At 36.4% G+C, this 15,716-nt stretch overlaps 1 pseudogene; it reads right to left on the reverse strand.

Annotated features, from left to right (window-relative positions):
* Positions 1-407: 407 nt before the first annotated feature.
* Positions 408-2,648, reverse strand: LOC108301463 (annotated as a pseudogene).
* Positions 2,649-15,716: the final 13,068 nt, after the last annotated feature.

Genomic DNA, 15,716 nt, shown 5'->3' on the forward strand with positions numbered 1-15,716 from the left:
ATTTTTCCAAAGTTTAAAAACTGAAAAATGGCAAAACTTTGCTCAAGTAATAAAGTTTTAATGATCAGTAATTAAAGATAATAGTAGTGTATATCATGTAATGCTTTCTACTTTACATAATACTGTCCTATATATTATTGTACTCAATCATATGTAAAATCAGTGATAATAAAGCTAAATGCATTCTAGGTTTGTAGGTAATGAGCCATGTTGCTAGGAAGGGGGTCTACAATTATCATGACAGTCACATACATTAGTGTGGTACAGCTGGAGATGGAGGTTATGAGAGCTGTAATAAATCATGTGTTTGTGTGTGCTAGTGTTTCTTACCAGGTTATTGTAAAACAAATGTTATAAATTATCTACATGCATGTGCCATTGGCTTTCTGGCATGTTTCCTTTTTTTATGGTGCCAATAGTTTTATTTAAGACATTACATTTTCCACTTACAATACAGTGTTTATAAAGTGCAACGTTATTTCCTTCCTTCCCCTGTGCATATGTTCCATATTCAAGTATTGAGGATGCCCAGTAACTTAGTATAGCAGCTGAACTTTTTAAAACTGCCACAGAATTTGCTACAAATTTAGGTCCTTCAATGTTTTGCATGTGTGGAACAATGCTAAATCTATACTTGGCTTGGCTTAATCAACCTCTTCAATGGTGGGACCTGAGGAAGCACCACCAGAGGGAGGAGCTCCATCACCAGGGAATCCTCCAGGCATGCCTCCTGCACTCTGTACTCTGGTACAGCTTGGTGATGATGGGGTTGCAGACTTTCTCCAGCTCTTTTTAGTGATGTTCAAATCCTTCCTTCTCGGCAGTCTGATTCTTATCAAGCCAGTTGACAATTTCATTACACTTATCCAGAATCTTCTGTTTGTCCTCATCGTTAACCTTACCTTGAATTTTCTCATCTTTGACAGTTGCTTTCATGTTGAATGCATAGGATTCTAGTGAATTCTTAGATGACACTTTGTCCCTCTGTTTCTCGTCTTCAGCTTTGTACTTCTCAGCTTCCTGGACCATATGTTCAATGTCTTCCTTGCTCAAACAGCCCTTGTCATTAGTGATGGTAATCTTGTTCTCTTTTCCTGTACTCTTGTCCATGGCAGACACATTGAGGATGCCATTGGCATCAATGTCAAAAGTGACTTCAATCTGAGGAACACCTTGGGGTGTTCCTGTGAGTTCAAACTTGCCAGCCAGGTTGTTATCCTTGGTCGTGGCACGCTCACTTTCATAAACCTGAATAAGCATATCAGGCTGGTTATCAGAACAGGTAGTGAAGGTCTGTGTCTGCTTGGTAGGAATCGTAGTATTACGCTTGATGAGGACAGCCGTGACTCCACTAGCAGTTTCAATACCAAGGGAAAGAGGAGTGACATCCAAGAGCAGCAAATCTTGAACATTTTCAGACTTGTCTCCAGACAGGATAGTAGCCTGGACAGCTGCACCATAAGCAACAGCTTCATCAGGGCTGATGCTCTTATTGAGTTCTTTTCCATTGAAGAAGTCTTGGAGAAGCTGCTGAATGTTGGGGATGCGAGTAGAACCACCAACCAGAACGATATCATGAATCTGTGACTTGCCTAGTTTGGCGTCTCGAAGGGCCTTCTCTGTGGGGTCCAGGGTTCCATGGAACAGGTCAGCATTCAATTCTTCAAATCAGGCATGGGTAATGGAGGTATAGAAGTGGATTCCTTCATAGAGAGAATTGATCTCAATACTGGCCTGGGTGCTAGAAGAAAGAGTATGCTTAGCGCGCTCACAAGCAGTACGAGGCGTCTTATAGCTCTCTTGTTCTCACTTATATCCTTCTTATGCTTGTGCTTGAATTCAGCAAGGAAATGGTTGACCATTCGGTTATCAAAATCTTCTCCACCCAAGTGGGTGTCTCCAGCTGTAGACTTGACCTCAAAGATTCCATTCTCAATAGTGAGGAGTGATACATCAAAAGTGCCACCTCCCAGGCCAAAAATCAGCACATTTCTTTCTGCTCCAACCTTTTTGTCTAAGCCGTAAGCAATAGCAGCAGCAGTTGGCTCATTAATAATTCTAAGTACATTGAGACCAGCAATAGTTCTAGCATCTTTGGTAGCCTAATGCTGAGAGTCATTAATGTAAGCGGGCACTATGACCACAGCATTGGTAACAGTCTTCCCAAGGTAGGCTTCTGCAATTTCCTTTCCTTTGTCAGAACCATAGAGGATACCTCCTCTGGAAAGAAGCTTTTTGTCTCTCCCTTGTATTCTAATTGGACCTTGGGCCTGCCAGCATCATTCACCACTATGAAAGGCCAATGCTTCGTATGAGACTGGACAACAGCATCATCAAATCTGCGTCCAATCAGATGTTTGGCATCAAGAACCATGTTGGTGGAGTTCATCGCAACTTGATTCTTTGCAGCTTCACCAATCAATTGTTCAGTATCCGTAAAGGCGACATAGCTTGGAGTGGTTTGGTTTTCTTGATCATTGGCAATTATTTCTACTTTTCCGTGCTAGAAAACACCCGCACAAGAGTAAGTGGTGCCAAGATCAATACCAATGGCAGGTCCCTTCGACATGGTTGCTGGCGTGTAGGCCTGGCCCCAACAATGAAGAAAACCAGAGTAATCACAAGAGCTGCAAGGGAGTTCAATGAGCTCTGGCATGTTTCTTAATCAGCATCATTAACATCACGACAGAATGAGAACCTGAGTATAACTTAAAAATTAAAAATAGAGGTGCTATGGTCAGGAATGGTGGCTCTCGCCTGTAATCCTAGCACTTTGGGAAGCTGTGGCGGGCAGATCACTTGAGGTCAGGAGTTTGAGACCAGGCTGGCCAATATGGTGAACTCCTGTCTCTACTAAAAATACAAAAATTAGCCAGTCCCAGCTACTTGGGAGGCAGAGGTGGGAGAATCTCTTGAACTCTGTAGGGAAATGGAGGTTGAAGTGAGCCGAGATTGCCCCGTTGCACTCCAGCCTGAGCGTCATGTTGAAACTCCGTTTCGAAGGAAAAAAAAAAAAAAGGAGGTGCTGGGTTTAGAAATAGTTTTCTTAAGGAAATATAAAATAAGATTTTAAAAAAATGTCAAAAATCCTTTCTCCACAGACTGAATACCACAGAGAACTTCTGCAAGCTGGAGATACTTCAGAAATATGCTACTCAGCAGCTCATAGTTACCTTTGAGATTTTCCTTTGCTTTTTTTTGTCATAGAATTAAAATCAATATTGAATCAAAGGCACATTGGCCATTAGTGTTGAAGGGGGCTGAAAGAAATCACAGCATAGAGAATTTTTAAGCATTAGTTTATGCCCATTGAAATTAATTGAGAATAATCAGAATTAATAAAAATAGAAGTCATGGTAGCTCATGCCTATAATCCCAGCATTTTGGGAGGCCTAAGTGGGAAGATCACTTGAGCCCAAGAGTTTGAGGCTGCAGTGTGCCACTGCACTCCAACCTGAAGTAAAGAGTGAGACCCTATCTCTGTTAAATGAAACAAAACAAAGCAAAGAAGCCCAGGGCTTCACTGCAAAGATCTGATTTTCTTAGCTATGGTAATTCTGATGGAAACTAGTTCTGACATGATTTTACAGATGAAGAAAACCTTCACTTGTAAAATCTTGCTGTTATTTGTTCCTCTTTATTTCTATCACTATCACCCTAATCTCAATTCTTGTTACTTCTGTATCTGGAATAGTGCCCCACAGTAGGAGAAACTGAATGAGTATTTTTTAAATTCATTAATGTTTATGTTTTGCTTTAAGATTATTTTGGATTCCGATAATTATTCTACCTTCAATGAATCTATGCTTTCCTTTAGATCAACATTGCTTTAAAAAGAAGAGCATTCTTAAGTAAAGAGGGAATTATTTATCGACTTAATAGTTGAGAAAAACTGAAGCAAGGAAAGGCGAGAAACTTTCTTTTCTTGCACAAAGCTTAGTGAAAGAGATATTACTTGAATTAAGAAATAGGATAATTATGAAGACATAATTCATGGGTTCTTTGTGTAATTTAGACAAGTCACAACTATTATGCATCAGGAGATGTGACGGAGCATGAATGGAAAATAAAGTGAGTGAGAAGTAGTATATTGCCGTGATTAAACAGACCGCAGACAGACTCACGGGTTCAACTTCCATCTCCATCGTATCTGACCTCTAGTTGTGGGATTTCAGTATGTTTCTTAATCTCTGAAAGCCACATTTAAAAAATCTATACAATGATAATCATAGTATTTTATTCTGGAATTAGAATTAAAGATTTAGGGAAAAAGCTTAGTAGACTATCTGGCAAATAATAAAATAAATACATATAACTTATTTGTTAATCTTGTCATATTATCACCATCATTATCATTGTCATTAACATAGGAATACATTAGGAGATACATTGTTATTAACATAGGAAAACATTAGGAATACAATAGGCTTTGCCAAACTCAGAGTTATGGAGTGGCACTGTTTTATAAAATGGGACAGGAAGCTCTTATCAAGGGTTATAATTATAACCTAAAATTATGAAAAAAAGTTGTATTCAGATATGTAAGAAAAGAACAGAGGAACAAGTTGCCTAAACATATTTGAACAAATACTTTTCTTCCTGCTGTAGTAGAGTCTAACATGCCTACATTTAGCGCTTTTGTCCAGGATTATCTTAAATGTATATGAAATACCTGGCACTATTGTTCATAAATCCATGCATTTCAATATATGTCTATTTTTGAAGTGCACAAGTATGATTATTTGTATATACAGGCTCCAGGTTTCTTTGAGATGTAAATGAGACTACATCTCTTTTGCATATGAGTATAATTGTATGAAAGATGGTATAGAATTTAAGAAAATGTTATATTCGTAAGTTCTCTATTAGATTAGCCTTGTCCAAATTGTTTCTTATGTTCTTTCTGTCATTCTGAGCCATCCCATTGACATAAATGCACAAATTAAAAAGCATCAGTAGAATTGTATACTGGTTTATTGATGCTATAAATAGGCATTGCCACTGTTCATAAAACTTCATTGGTATTAGAAAGATGTCTCCATTTATCTAATGCATCGCATGGTTGCCCAAATAAGGTTTGGCAACTACCTGGTCAGGGACTGTCAGAGAGATTCAGGGCTCAGGAAAAGAAACATCCCTGTTTTGTCACATGACTATACACCTCAGACAACCTCTATGAAGACTACCGTAAAGAACTGCAAAAGATTTTGGCCAATTATATTAATAGTAATTTAAATTTTAAAAGTATGCCCCTCAGAGGTATACAAATATTCTATCTAAATTTAATAATAATAGCAAATATTTTTCAGTAGGGTTTACTATATGCTGGGACTATGGTGGGTTCTTTATGAGAATTACTTCATTTAATCCTTATGACAATAGTACTAACATTTCCATTTTATAGACAAAATAAATGAGGTACAAGAAAATTTATCCAAGCTCATTTGCTTAGTAAGACAAACTCAAATTTTGAATTCAGGCCATTTGTCCTCAGAGCCCTAATTCTTAAATATTGTTAATACTTCACAGTTTTTGATTCATATTAACTGTATGCTGCTCGGGAAGAACCAATAGATTTTGATGTTAATTTTTCATTTCACATAGGACACAAAGCATTGGTTTCTTACTGTGTTTGTCAGGATAAACTCATCTATGCTGTGATAACAAATAAATCTCCAAATCTCAGTGGCTTAACCTGAAAATGTGTTTATTTCTCACTCTTATTTATAGGCCAGGTGGCATTCCTTGGCTGTTCTTAAATTATGGTTCAAAGTCTGAGCCATTTCTGTCCACCATGCAGTAGATATTTGCTTTCAGTTGCACAGATGTGGTGGGATACCAAGAAGAACACGAACCAATTATTAACTGCCTTTTTTGTTTATATTCTCATTGATGAAATTTCAGTTGTATGCTGTCAATTTAGATCCAGGAACACTGAGAAATGTAGTCCTCTTTTGTGGAAAGAAAGAGGAGACTGTGGTAGATAGATAGTACGCTTCTCCTTAAGCTTCAGGGCACAGCTATTTCTTTCTAATTCCTTTTCTTCAAGCATGTCTCATTGCACAGAAGGAAATCACAGAAGCATGTGAGATTTTTGAAGTTAATATTTAATAAAAACTTGAAATCGGTAGCTTTCTTGAATTCTTCTAGGACCACAAATGGATATGCCAGTCTCTACACATAAATTTTAGGATAACAAGGACTGTCAATAACTTCGTATACATTAAAACTTCTGGGTATATTTTGGATATGAAGATCAAAAATCATCACATTAATTTGTCTAGCAAAGGAGTGGTGTGGATTTAATTACTAGTTTCTAGTTACTTTACCAGTGCTGTGTAAGGCAGCCTAGCACTTAATTTTTATATTGTATGCTATGAGTGTGTGTGTATGTGTGTGTGTGTGTGTGTGTGCATGCGTGCATGTGTGTGTGTGTGTAATAGCCACATCTCACTAGCATAGTTAATTCAAGCGGGCAACAGTATTCACAGTACTTTCATTTATCTAAAATATTTTTTGTTTTTAATTAAGCAAAGCATGTTTTTTGGACATTGGGAGAATACAGGATAAGCTCTTTATAAAGACATCTTTTCATAGCAATCATTTTTCCTCCAAATCCACACTCCACACACTGTAGAATTTACCATGCCCTTCTTTGTATCCTCATTATACTCTGTACATTCTTCTATGAGAACACTTATATTTTCTTGCTCATTTGCTGTGTTTATTCCCTCTAGAGGATAAAGTTGTACAATAGTTAAACCCTAGAAGTATTCTTTTATACCTAGTACTAAAATGCCTAATCATTGCATGGTTTCTCTTATATAGAAAGCAACGAACACATAGTTTCTACAGGAAGGATGGAAAAAGTAAAGCATGCAAGAAGAGCTGTATATTTAAGTACAGTGTAAGTGGCTATATATTTAAGTATGGATGACAGTGCTAGATTCATAGATCTAAGAGCCTTCAATTTATGGGAGATGATTGAATTCATTGCAAAGGTGAAACTGGGCAAAGTGTGTATGTACGGATGGCATATAAAAAGTTCAGGACAAAGTGAGAAGGACTAGTCTAGATATCTACTGGAAATGAAGCAGTTTAAATGAAGTAGAGCTGTATAAAATGACAAATTTGAAGGAAGAATAACTTATGAATGTAACATAGATTGAGAAAAGCTAAGACAGCTGTTTAAATCAAGGAAATCTGTATCTGTATTGAAGAAAGGCAATCTCAGGAAATTAGTAAGATTTTTTTCATACACAGTGGTGCCGAACTATTGAGACAGATTTTATGAATTTCATTCTCTTTGAGAATCTGTCTTCCTTTAAAAAAGTAACAATTTAAGGAGTCTTTTCTTGCTTCAAATTCATCTTGTTGCTTTTCATTATAACTTTTTTCTTCTTCCATGTCATGCCAGAAATGCAGACACTTGAATGTATCGCCTCTGCCTAGTAGAGCTAATTTTTCAATTTACATAAATAAATAACCTGCCAAAGCTAATTACTTCTCTTCAAAATCTAAATACATTATTTCTCCTCTTTTTCCAGTCTGTCTTGGTTTAATTATTTTCACATCAGTTGTCATTTTAGGAGCTGGTTTAAACTAAAAAGGGATAATCGGATGTGTCTTAGTGTTTTAATTTGGCTAATTAAGATTGCTGCTTTTGTCTGCGTGTCTGGAGGCATACATTTACAGCCTGTTCATACTTTGGGGTGTCGGAGGAAAGTACAGTCAAGAAAAAATAGAAATATGCATAAATTTTTATTTACCAATTAAGTGACCATTATCTCTACTCTCCTTGCCACCCCACACTTCTTTTCAACTGTCAGCAAAAACTTTACATGCACATCAAGAAAGGCAGTTTAAAATCTACTTAATCATGTGGCTTATTTTTTAAAAAGCAAAGAATGTCTCAAATATTACACCTGAAATTTCTGCATCTTCCCTGTGGCTTGAATCAAGAAAATTGTGAACACAGTACATGATTGTTCCTAGAAAGCAGATGGTTAGATGACTAACCACAGAATTCCCATGGTGTAATTGCTTGGTTAAGAGAAAGATTATACAGCAGCACCTGGAGAGTGTGTAGGTACGATGAGCAGGTGGGAAAGTAGAGCTGTCTTTGCATCAACAATATAGTTACCGCATCTGAATTGCTTGAATTTGTGTTCTTCAGAGCAGTGCCAGCTTGGGTTTGTAGAGAACACTGCCTTCCAAATTTATCTTAGATTTTTTTCATACTTTGTTTCATTTACTTTTACTACATGATTGTATAAAAGAAATTGACCATCTACAATTCTTACTGCCATTGAGGTAATAGACTAAAATAGAATGGGTTCATTATTGACTCCAAATCATACAGTTAATTAGACTTTCGGTTCTTTCTGTGACACTAAACTATTATTTGCATTTTCTAATAATCCACAGAGGTAGATATTCTGCTTCCAAGGGTGGTAGTATGTGTGTTTGTGTGCTTGTACATAAATGTATGCATATTTGTACATATGTATATGCATATGCACACATATGTGTGTACATATACACACATATGTGCATATATGTGTATATATGCATATATTATGTACATATATACATACATGAATGTATGTGTGCACAAACACATATACACTAAATATATATATATATATATATATGCGCACACACAGAAACACATATACATTTAAGTGCAGTAGAGATTAAGTCCAGTGGAGAGTATTCATTATTTTTTAATAAAAGGCTTAGGAGGTGAAAGTTATATTTAGACTGGTTTCCTGAATTAACACATGTAAAGTCTACTGTTTAGGTAAGATCTCTTTAATTATAATAGTAGTTGCTATAGAAGACTACCAAAACGGTCAATTTACATAATCAACTGATCCTGTGCTTGTGAAACAGAGTATTTTAACTGATTTTGTATATGTCTTTGTCTTAGATGCCTTATTTCTTGGTTTTATGTTTACAAAACAGATCTTCCTTCTGTTCTTGCTGACACATCGTGAGATGTTCTTTAGGTTAGGTAATTCTTGAATCTAGTTGACAATGTTGACATTTAGGTAAAAAGTAAAGCAGCTCTTTGGTAGCATGTAAAATAAGGAATAGTGATAATAGTGTTTATTGACTCACTAACACATAACAGACCCAGTTCTTGGTGCTTTAGCAATATTTTCTTATTTAAAGCTCAGACAAATCTGTAAAGCATATCATTATTATTACTATCATAGATTCATACATGAGCTACCTGAAGCTCAGAGGGGTTACATGACTTGATCAGATTCACATGTTTAGCAAGTGATGGAACCAGAATCTAAACTCACTTGGTCTGTGACTGGAGACTCTGTTTTCTGTCAACTCACCTTCCATATGCTGTGGTGCCCAGGATCCCAGGATAGAATCACTGTTCATCACATTTGGCCTAGACACAGCAAGAAGAAAGAAGAATCAAATGTAAGGCTCCACCTTGAAAAGCTAAAGATTCCATAAAATTCCTGTATCTAGCATTTCTTTCTCAATACAGTCAGAAGAGATTGTTCTTTTGCCATCTTCCTTAACCTTTTTTTTGTTATTAAGTTTTTGCAGGTCAATAAATATAAAAAGAAAAGAAAATGGGAGACAGAATTAAATACTTCATTTTCATTGTTTTAATGTTTCAATCTTTTTATTTAACTTCTTTAATTGACAGCATTTCTGAGAAATTTATAAATTACATACAAATTTTGAAAAGAATTTCTGTTGTTTTCACATACATGGACTAAATGCATTAACTATTAAATGGACATACTCCACCTCTCTCCATAGTCTATGGTGTCAAATTCTACGGTATTGGTTGGACTGTGAAGCCAGGTCTTGAAAGAAAATTTTTAAAAAAAGGTTAAAAATCTCGATTCTCATATAGATACGAAATCGATACATATTACAGATTTTATTTAACTAATTATTAACGAAGAAACCAGAAAGAGTTACAATCAGTTCAAAAAAGTTACAGATGCAGACATATATATGAAGTAAAGCCATGCTGAAATACATTTAGAAATGGAAGAAAACTGACTTATTCCAAAATGGGAAAAAAAAAAGGAAAGTCAACTGAATTTCCAGCAGATAGAATGTCTTTACATTTGTATGGACAAGCATTATTTTGCATTTTTTATTAGTTATCTACAATTTATAGAATTGTGAAATCGCTCTAAGGCTGTGAAAAACTGCTATCAGATAACCAAGAAAGGAGAGCTCGAAATAATGCATTGTTTTCCTACGCTGGATAACATGAATATTGATACTAAATGCTAGAGATGAGACTACTGATACAAAAATTATCCAACAGAGCCTCTATTATCATTATTATTATCACACTAGAGACAGAATCTCACTCCGTGGCCCAGGTTGAAGTGTAGTGGTACAATCATAGTTCACTGCAGCCTCAAACTCCTGGGCTCAAGCAATTCTGCCTCAGCCTCCCAGGTAGCTAGGACTACAGGCACACACCACCACACTTAGCCCAACAGATTTTTATGATGTAATTTTTTATTATGTTTAAAGTGCACAGTATTAAATGCATGGCAGGATTTATCAGTTGTGATGTCATTTGAATTTGGAAGTAATCATAAGAAAGGAAATACTTCAGAATCTGGGAATTTCTAAGGAGTACTTCCGCAGGAGAAACAAAAGTAGCAAATACAAAAAGATTGCTGGAAAATAAGGAAGCTCTCACTGCAAAAAATTTAAGATAAGTATAAAAACTGCAAGAGAAAACAATGTCAACATGCAGTTTGGATGCTGAAGAAAATCAATGTATTTCACTGTAAAAATATATTTCTTCATCATATTTTGAGATGGCTCTTCTTAGGGCCTGCAAATAGAAATAGCCCTGCCACACTATCTTTTGTGGGGAAGATTTGCATGTGTAGAGAAAATCTGCACTGAGGCAGCCAGTTTTTCTCTGAGGCCTTCCCTTCAAAAGATCTAGGAAAGATTAACTAAGAGCCTGATATGGTTTAGCTCTACGTTTCCACCCAGATCTCACGTTGAATTATAATTCTCAGTGTTGGAGGAGAGGCATGGTGGGATGTGATCAAATCACAGGTGCAGATTTTTCTTTTGCTGTTCTTGTGATAGAATTCTCCTAAGATACACCTGTTTAAAAGTGTGTAGCTTCTCCCACCTCCACCTCCTTCCAGTCATATGAAAACCATGCCTACTTCCCCTTTACCTTCTGCCATTATTCTAAGTTTCCTGAGGCCTCCTGAGAAGCCTTGCAGATGACAGCATCATGCTTCCTGTACGGCCCACAGAACTGTGAGGTGATTAAACATCTTTTCTTTATAAATTATGCAGTCTAAAGTATGTCTTGATAACAGTCTGATAATGGACTAATACAGAGTCTCATACCTTTTAAGGGTGTTAAGAAATGCTAACCATCTCTGTTCTCTGAAAGATGCTACCTGTAAAATGTCATCGACATAATACAACTGCCAACCAGGCCTTCCTCTTCAATAACATATTTTGTTTTACCACAAAGCAAATTCCCATTTTTTCAGTGACATCAAGATGGTGTGTCATCTTCTGAATCCCATTGGAGAGTTGAGGATAATTACACCGTGGTTCTCCCCTACCTACAAGTTAATAAATTTGTATGCCATTTCTCGTGTTCATTGCTTTTGATCAGTTGATCTTTCATTGAAACTTCGCAAGGGAAAGGAAAAGTTTTCCTTTCGCTTCTACAATGCCAATGTCAGAAGAGTCAAACCTTAGACAATATTGCTTCCATAGGTTTTTTAGTGTATTTATTCAAGACGGAAGGAAGTTAAATATGAATACAAAGTTTATCTTTAGGCTTTTTTGACCCACAGTTACTTGTTGGAAGCTCATCAGCTATAAAGGTCACTAGCAAATGTCTGAAGAAGAAGGAGAGGAATGAGAGGTTAATTTATGAGGCAGAAAGTGGGACCTTGCTTTGCTGATGCCTATGAAATATGATATTAATTGATGACATCTTAGCAGTACCTACAACATGACGTTAGTAAATACAAACCGTGATTTCTGTGCTGTCTTTTTCTGAATATATTATGTAAGTCAGAACAGTGGCAAAGCTTGAAACCTTTGTACTTTCTACAGCCAGCTGCAACCCAAAGACTCAGATTTAATGTGCAAAACGGTCAGCATGAGGTCTGCTCTGTCTGAGAAAATGACAAAAAACAAATTTGATTTTCTGAGCCTGTCACTCTACAGGCAGAGTTGCTTTGTCTAACTCGTGGACACAGAATTGATAGTCTAAAAAAGTAAAACAGAATTATGGCTAACTTCTTTTTATTAAGAAAGAATTTTAAAAAAATCTTTCCTTTAAGATTATGGCTATAAAAGTAAAATAAATTATATTTATAAATATAATTCACACCCTTGATATATTGATAGAAAATAAACATTTTTTAGTAATTCTACTTAAAACAGCCACTAATAAAAATATTGTATATGTGGATTCATGAACAGCGAGAACATCATCTTAAGCTCGTTTTTAAGAAGGAATATACATTTGCTATTTAATTTGAGCCTTACATAACCAAATAATATTTTAGTGCCAAAGCATGGTAAATCAGCTTTATTTATGAGATACTGCTCTCTGGCGACACTGATGGAATCAACAGTAGCAAAGAAATCTTTCTGCCTCAAGGGCCACATAAAGTCTCTTTTCATGTAGTTCAGGCAAAGGAGGGATGACTCTTGATTATCTCACCCCATCTCACTCTTTCTTCTTCAGGAGTTGTCTTCATGGGTTGCTTTTGGAAATTAAAATCAACTCTATTAGTAATGCTTTCAGCATATTCTTTCTTCTCTGGGGATAATGTCAAAAGGAGAGAATCTGTACACATGCACTTAAAGATGTAAATATTTTAACAATTCTTTAGTTTGCAAACATCACCTTAGTTAAAAAGTGGAAGCTCTTAAAACATTTTATTTCTCCCAGTGGTTTTCCGTGGAAAGCAGCATTATTTTTTAATTAACTCCATCTGTAGATTGCTGCTTTCCTTCACTGTCTCCTACTTCAGAGTTTCCCTGAGTCTATAATGGTGTCACAGACCCATCTCATCCACTTCACTCGACACTACACTTCTGCATCCATCCAGCCACCATCAAAGAACGGGGCGAGCTAGAATGGGGTGTGAGAGTGGAAAATTCTAGACTTGGCTACTAAAAGACAAGGCATGGCCTTGTATACTGTTGTACAGCCTGTCTCAGATTTTTGCATCTAATAACCTTTTTCACCTTCCACATGAGAGATAGAAGTTACCTTTGAATCACATCTGAATCAAGTTTTACTTACTCTTGCTTTTTTTTTCTTTAATGTATTTTGTTGTCCTTATCATGTTTGAAAATGTGTTCTTACCATTTAGCACTTTGAGACTACCAGCAACAAGCGTTTGCCAAATGAAGATGTAGCTGTTTTGGAGGCGTTCAATCTTTGGGATTTAATACTGGCTTTTAGAAATCTAGCTATTGACTACTCAGATAGAATAGTCAACTCACTTACAAAACAAAACTTTCAAAACGTAATGATGGCTATTGAGGCTTGAGAACATTTCTTAAGGTTTCACAATATCCCTAGTAATATCAGAATATTCTTCAATATTCTAATTATCATCTTTGGTTTGTGTGATATAAATTCTACAGATAATAATACCAGTCTTGGTAAGCAAGTGTTAATAGTTATGTGTTAATATTAAAATTTCTCCATTTTCTCTTAAGAGTAATTTTAACCTCTTTGCATGCAATTAACTTTAGGTAAAATGGCATTTTGGTAAATAGAAAACTTCTTAGGGTATTTAAGACAATATTAAAGAAAAAAGCATAGAATATGGAACTATATATTGTACTTGTAATCTTCTTTGTATGACTGCATAGTGATGATACAGCTCATGACTGCCAGTGTCCTTAGTCTCACGTGGAATTTGATAAAACAACACAGACACATGTGGAGTGATTTTAAGGAGTGGAGAGTTTAATAGGCAAGAAAGATAGAAGTAGCTCCTCATACAGAAACAGAGGGAGGGGGGCTCTAAAATCAAGAGAGGAATGAGTGCCACGGAAATCAGCCAGTTATGAGGAGGCTGGAGGAGGCGGTGTCTAATTTGCATAGGACTCAGAGGATTGGTTTGACAAGGTATGTCCTTCACTTAGCAAGTGAAAAAACTTGTCCTCCCACCCTAGCCTTTGAATATGGAAATGCAGGGAGCCATAATGTTCTACACGCATGGGGATATGTGGGGGCGGCCATGTTTCCAGGAACATAGGGTGAGGAAGAAGACAGCTAGAATCTCTACCTTTGGGTAGACCCAGTTTCTAAAGGTCTGCATTTGCATATCAAAGCTTGCTTGCCGGACTCTAAGAGCAGGAGCTTTCCTGCTAGACAAGAAACGTTTCTGGAGCTGCTTTAAAAGAAACAAAGACTTCCCAAGGATCCCTTTTCCTCTCTATCTGCCTAAAATATTTTCTTAATAACTTCTATAACAGTGGCTAGAAAATAGCATTTGGATTCAGAAAGGTGTGGGTAGGAATTCTTGGCTTTATAACTTTTAATAATAAAATTATTTGAATTTTAACCAAATTTACTATATGACTTAACTTTTTGAAGTCTTTTTCTTCCTAAGAAAATTGGAAGAATTGTGTAGTTTTCCATGTTCTTGAGGTTGTGAAACAAAATGGTAGCATAATTGGCTTACCTATGGAATAAGTGCTCAATATGATGATGTGGCCCATCTGAGCCATATTAAGTTATGAAAGTGGGTGGAAGTAGGATGTAGGGAAGGCCTTAAGGCCTCTTGTGGCACCTGTAAAGCTTTCCATGTTTCTAAATATAATACAATTTACATTAGTGTTATCCTGAGAAATAATTTTTCAGAAATGTTACAGGACAGCAACAGTATTTATGGTTGTCATAATTTTTACATTATAGATTATATATTCTACATCTCACCTGTATATTACATTAGAACCTCTTCCAGCAAAAGATCCAAGGAGTGCATTTATGCCACAAGGTAGTAAATTTGGTACTTGTAGATCAGTTGATTAAAAATTTGAAAATCCTAAATAATGTTCAGGTTTTGCAAATGGTCCTGATAAAAAACGTGTGAGCCGAAAAGGACTGTCTGGGCTGAAGCTAGATATTTATCCTAGTTATTGTTATCATTATTATTTTTTATGAATGGGGTAGTTTTGTTGTGAGAGTGGGTGAAGGCCTGAAGAGAGAGATATTGCCTCACCTTGATGGTCCTGTGGTAGACACAGTTGCTTCAGAAATTCCCACTTCCCCTTCAGCTTGCTAATAGAATCTCAATTTGAATCTCAATTAAAATGGAGAAGCCACTGGATAGTGTTTGAATTGCCAGCTTTTCTAGCAGACACATCTAGAGAAACACATGTGCCTCTGTTGTGATCAGTGAGAGTCCTAAACCACTATCTGCAGAGAAGTCATTAGGAAGGCCTCTACATTTCTGATGGAAGGGTTGAAGATGCCCTTTCCCCTTTTGCTCCTGCCTTGAACAATTATATGATTTTTGGAGCTGTAACAGTTATTTTACAGCTTTCCCTCACAAACAGAAAACTGAAAGCCAGGCTGTGGACAGTAACAGGGCACAGAGAAGTAGCTTGAGACCCACATGGCATCACACAACTGCTGAAGCATCACTAGCAACTGCCTACTCATTGGCTCATGCCATGTGAGGATGAGA

Source organism: Cebus imitator, unplaced genomic scaffold, assembly GCF_001604975.1.
Source record: "Cebus imitator isolate Cc_AM_T3 unplaced genomic scaffold, Cebus_imitator-1.0 Scaffold34, whole genome shotgun sequence".
Taxonomy (NCBI): domain Eukaryota; kingdom Metazoa; phylum Chordata; class Mammalia; order Primates; family Cebidae; genus Cebus; species Cebus imitator.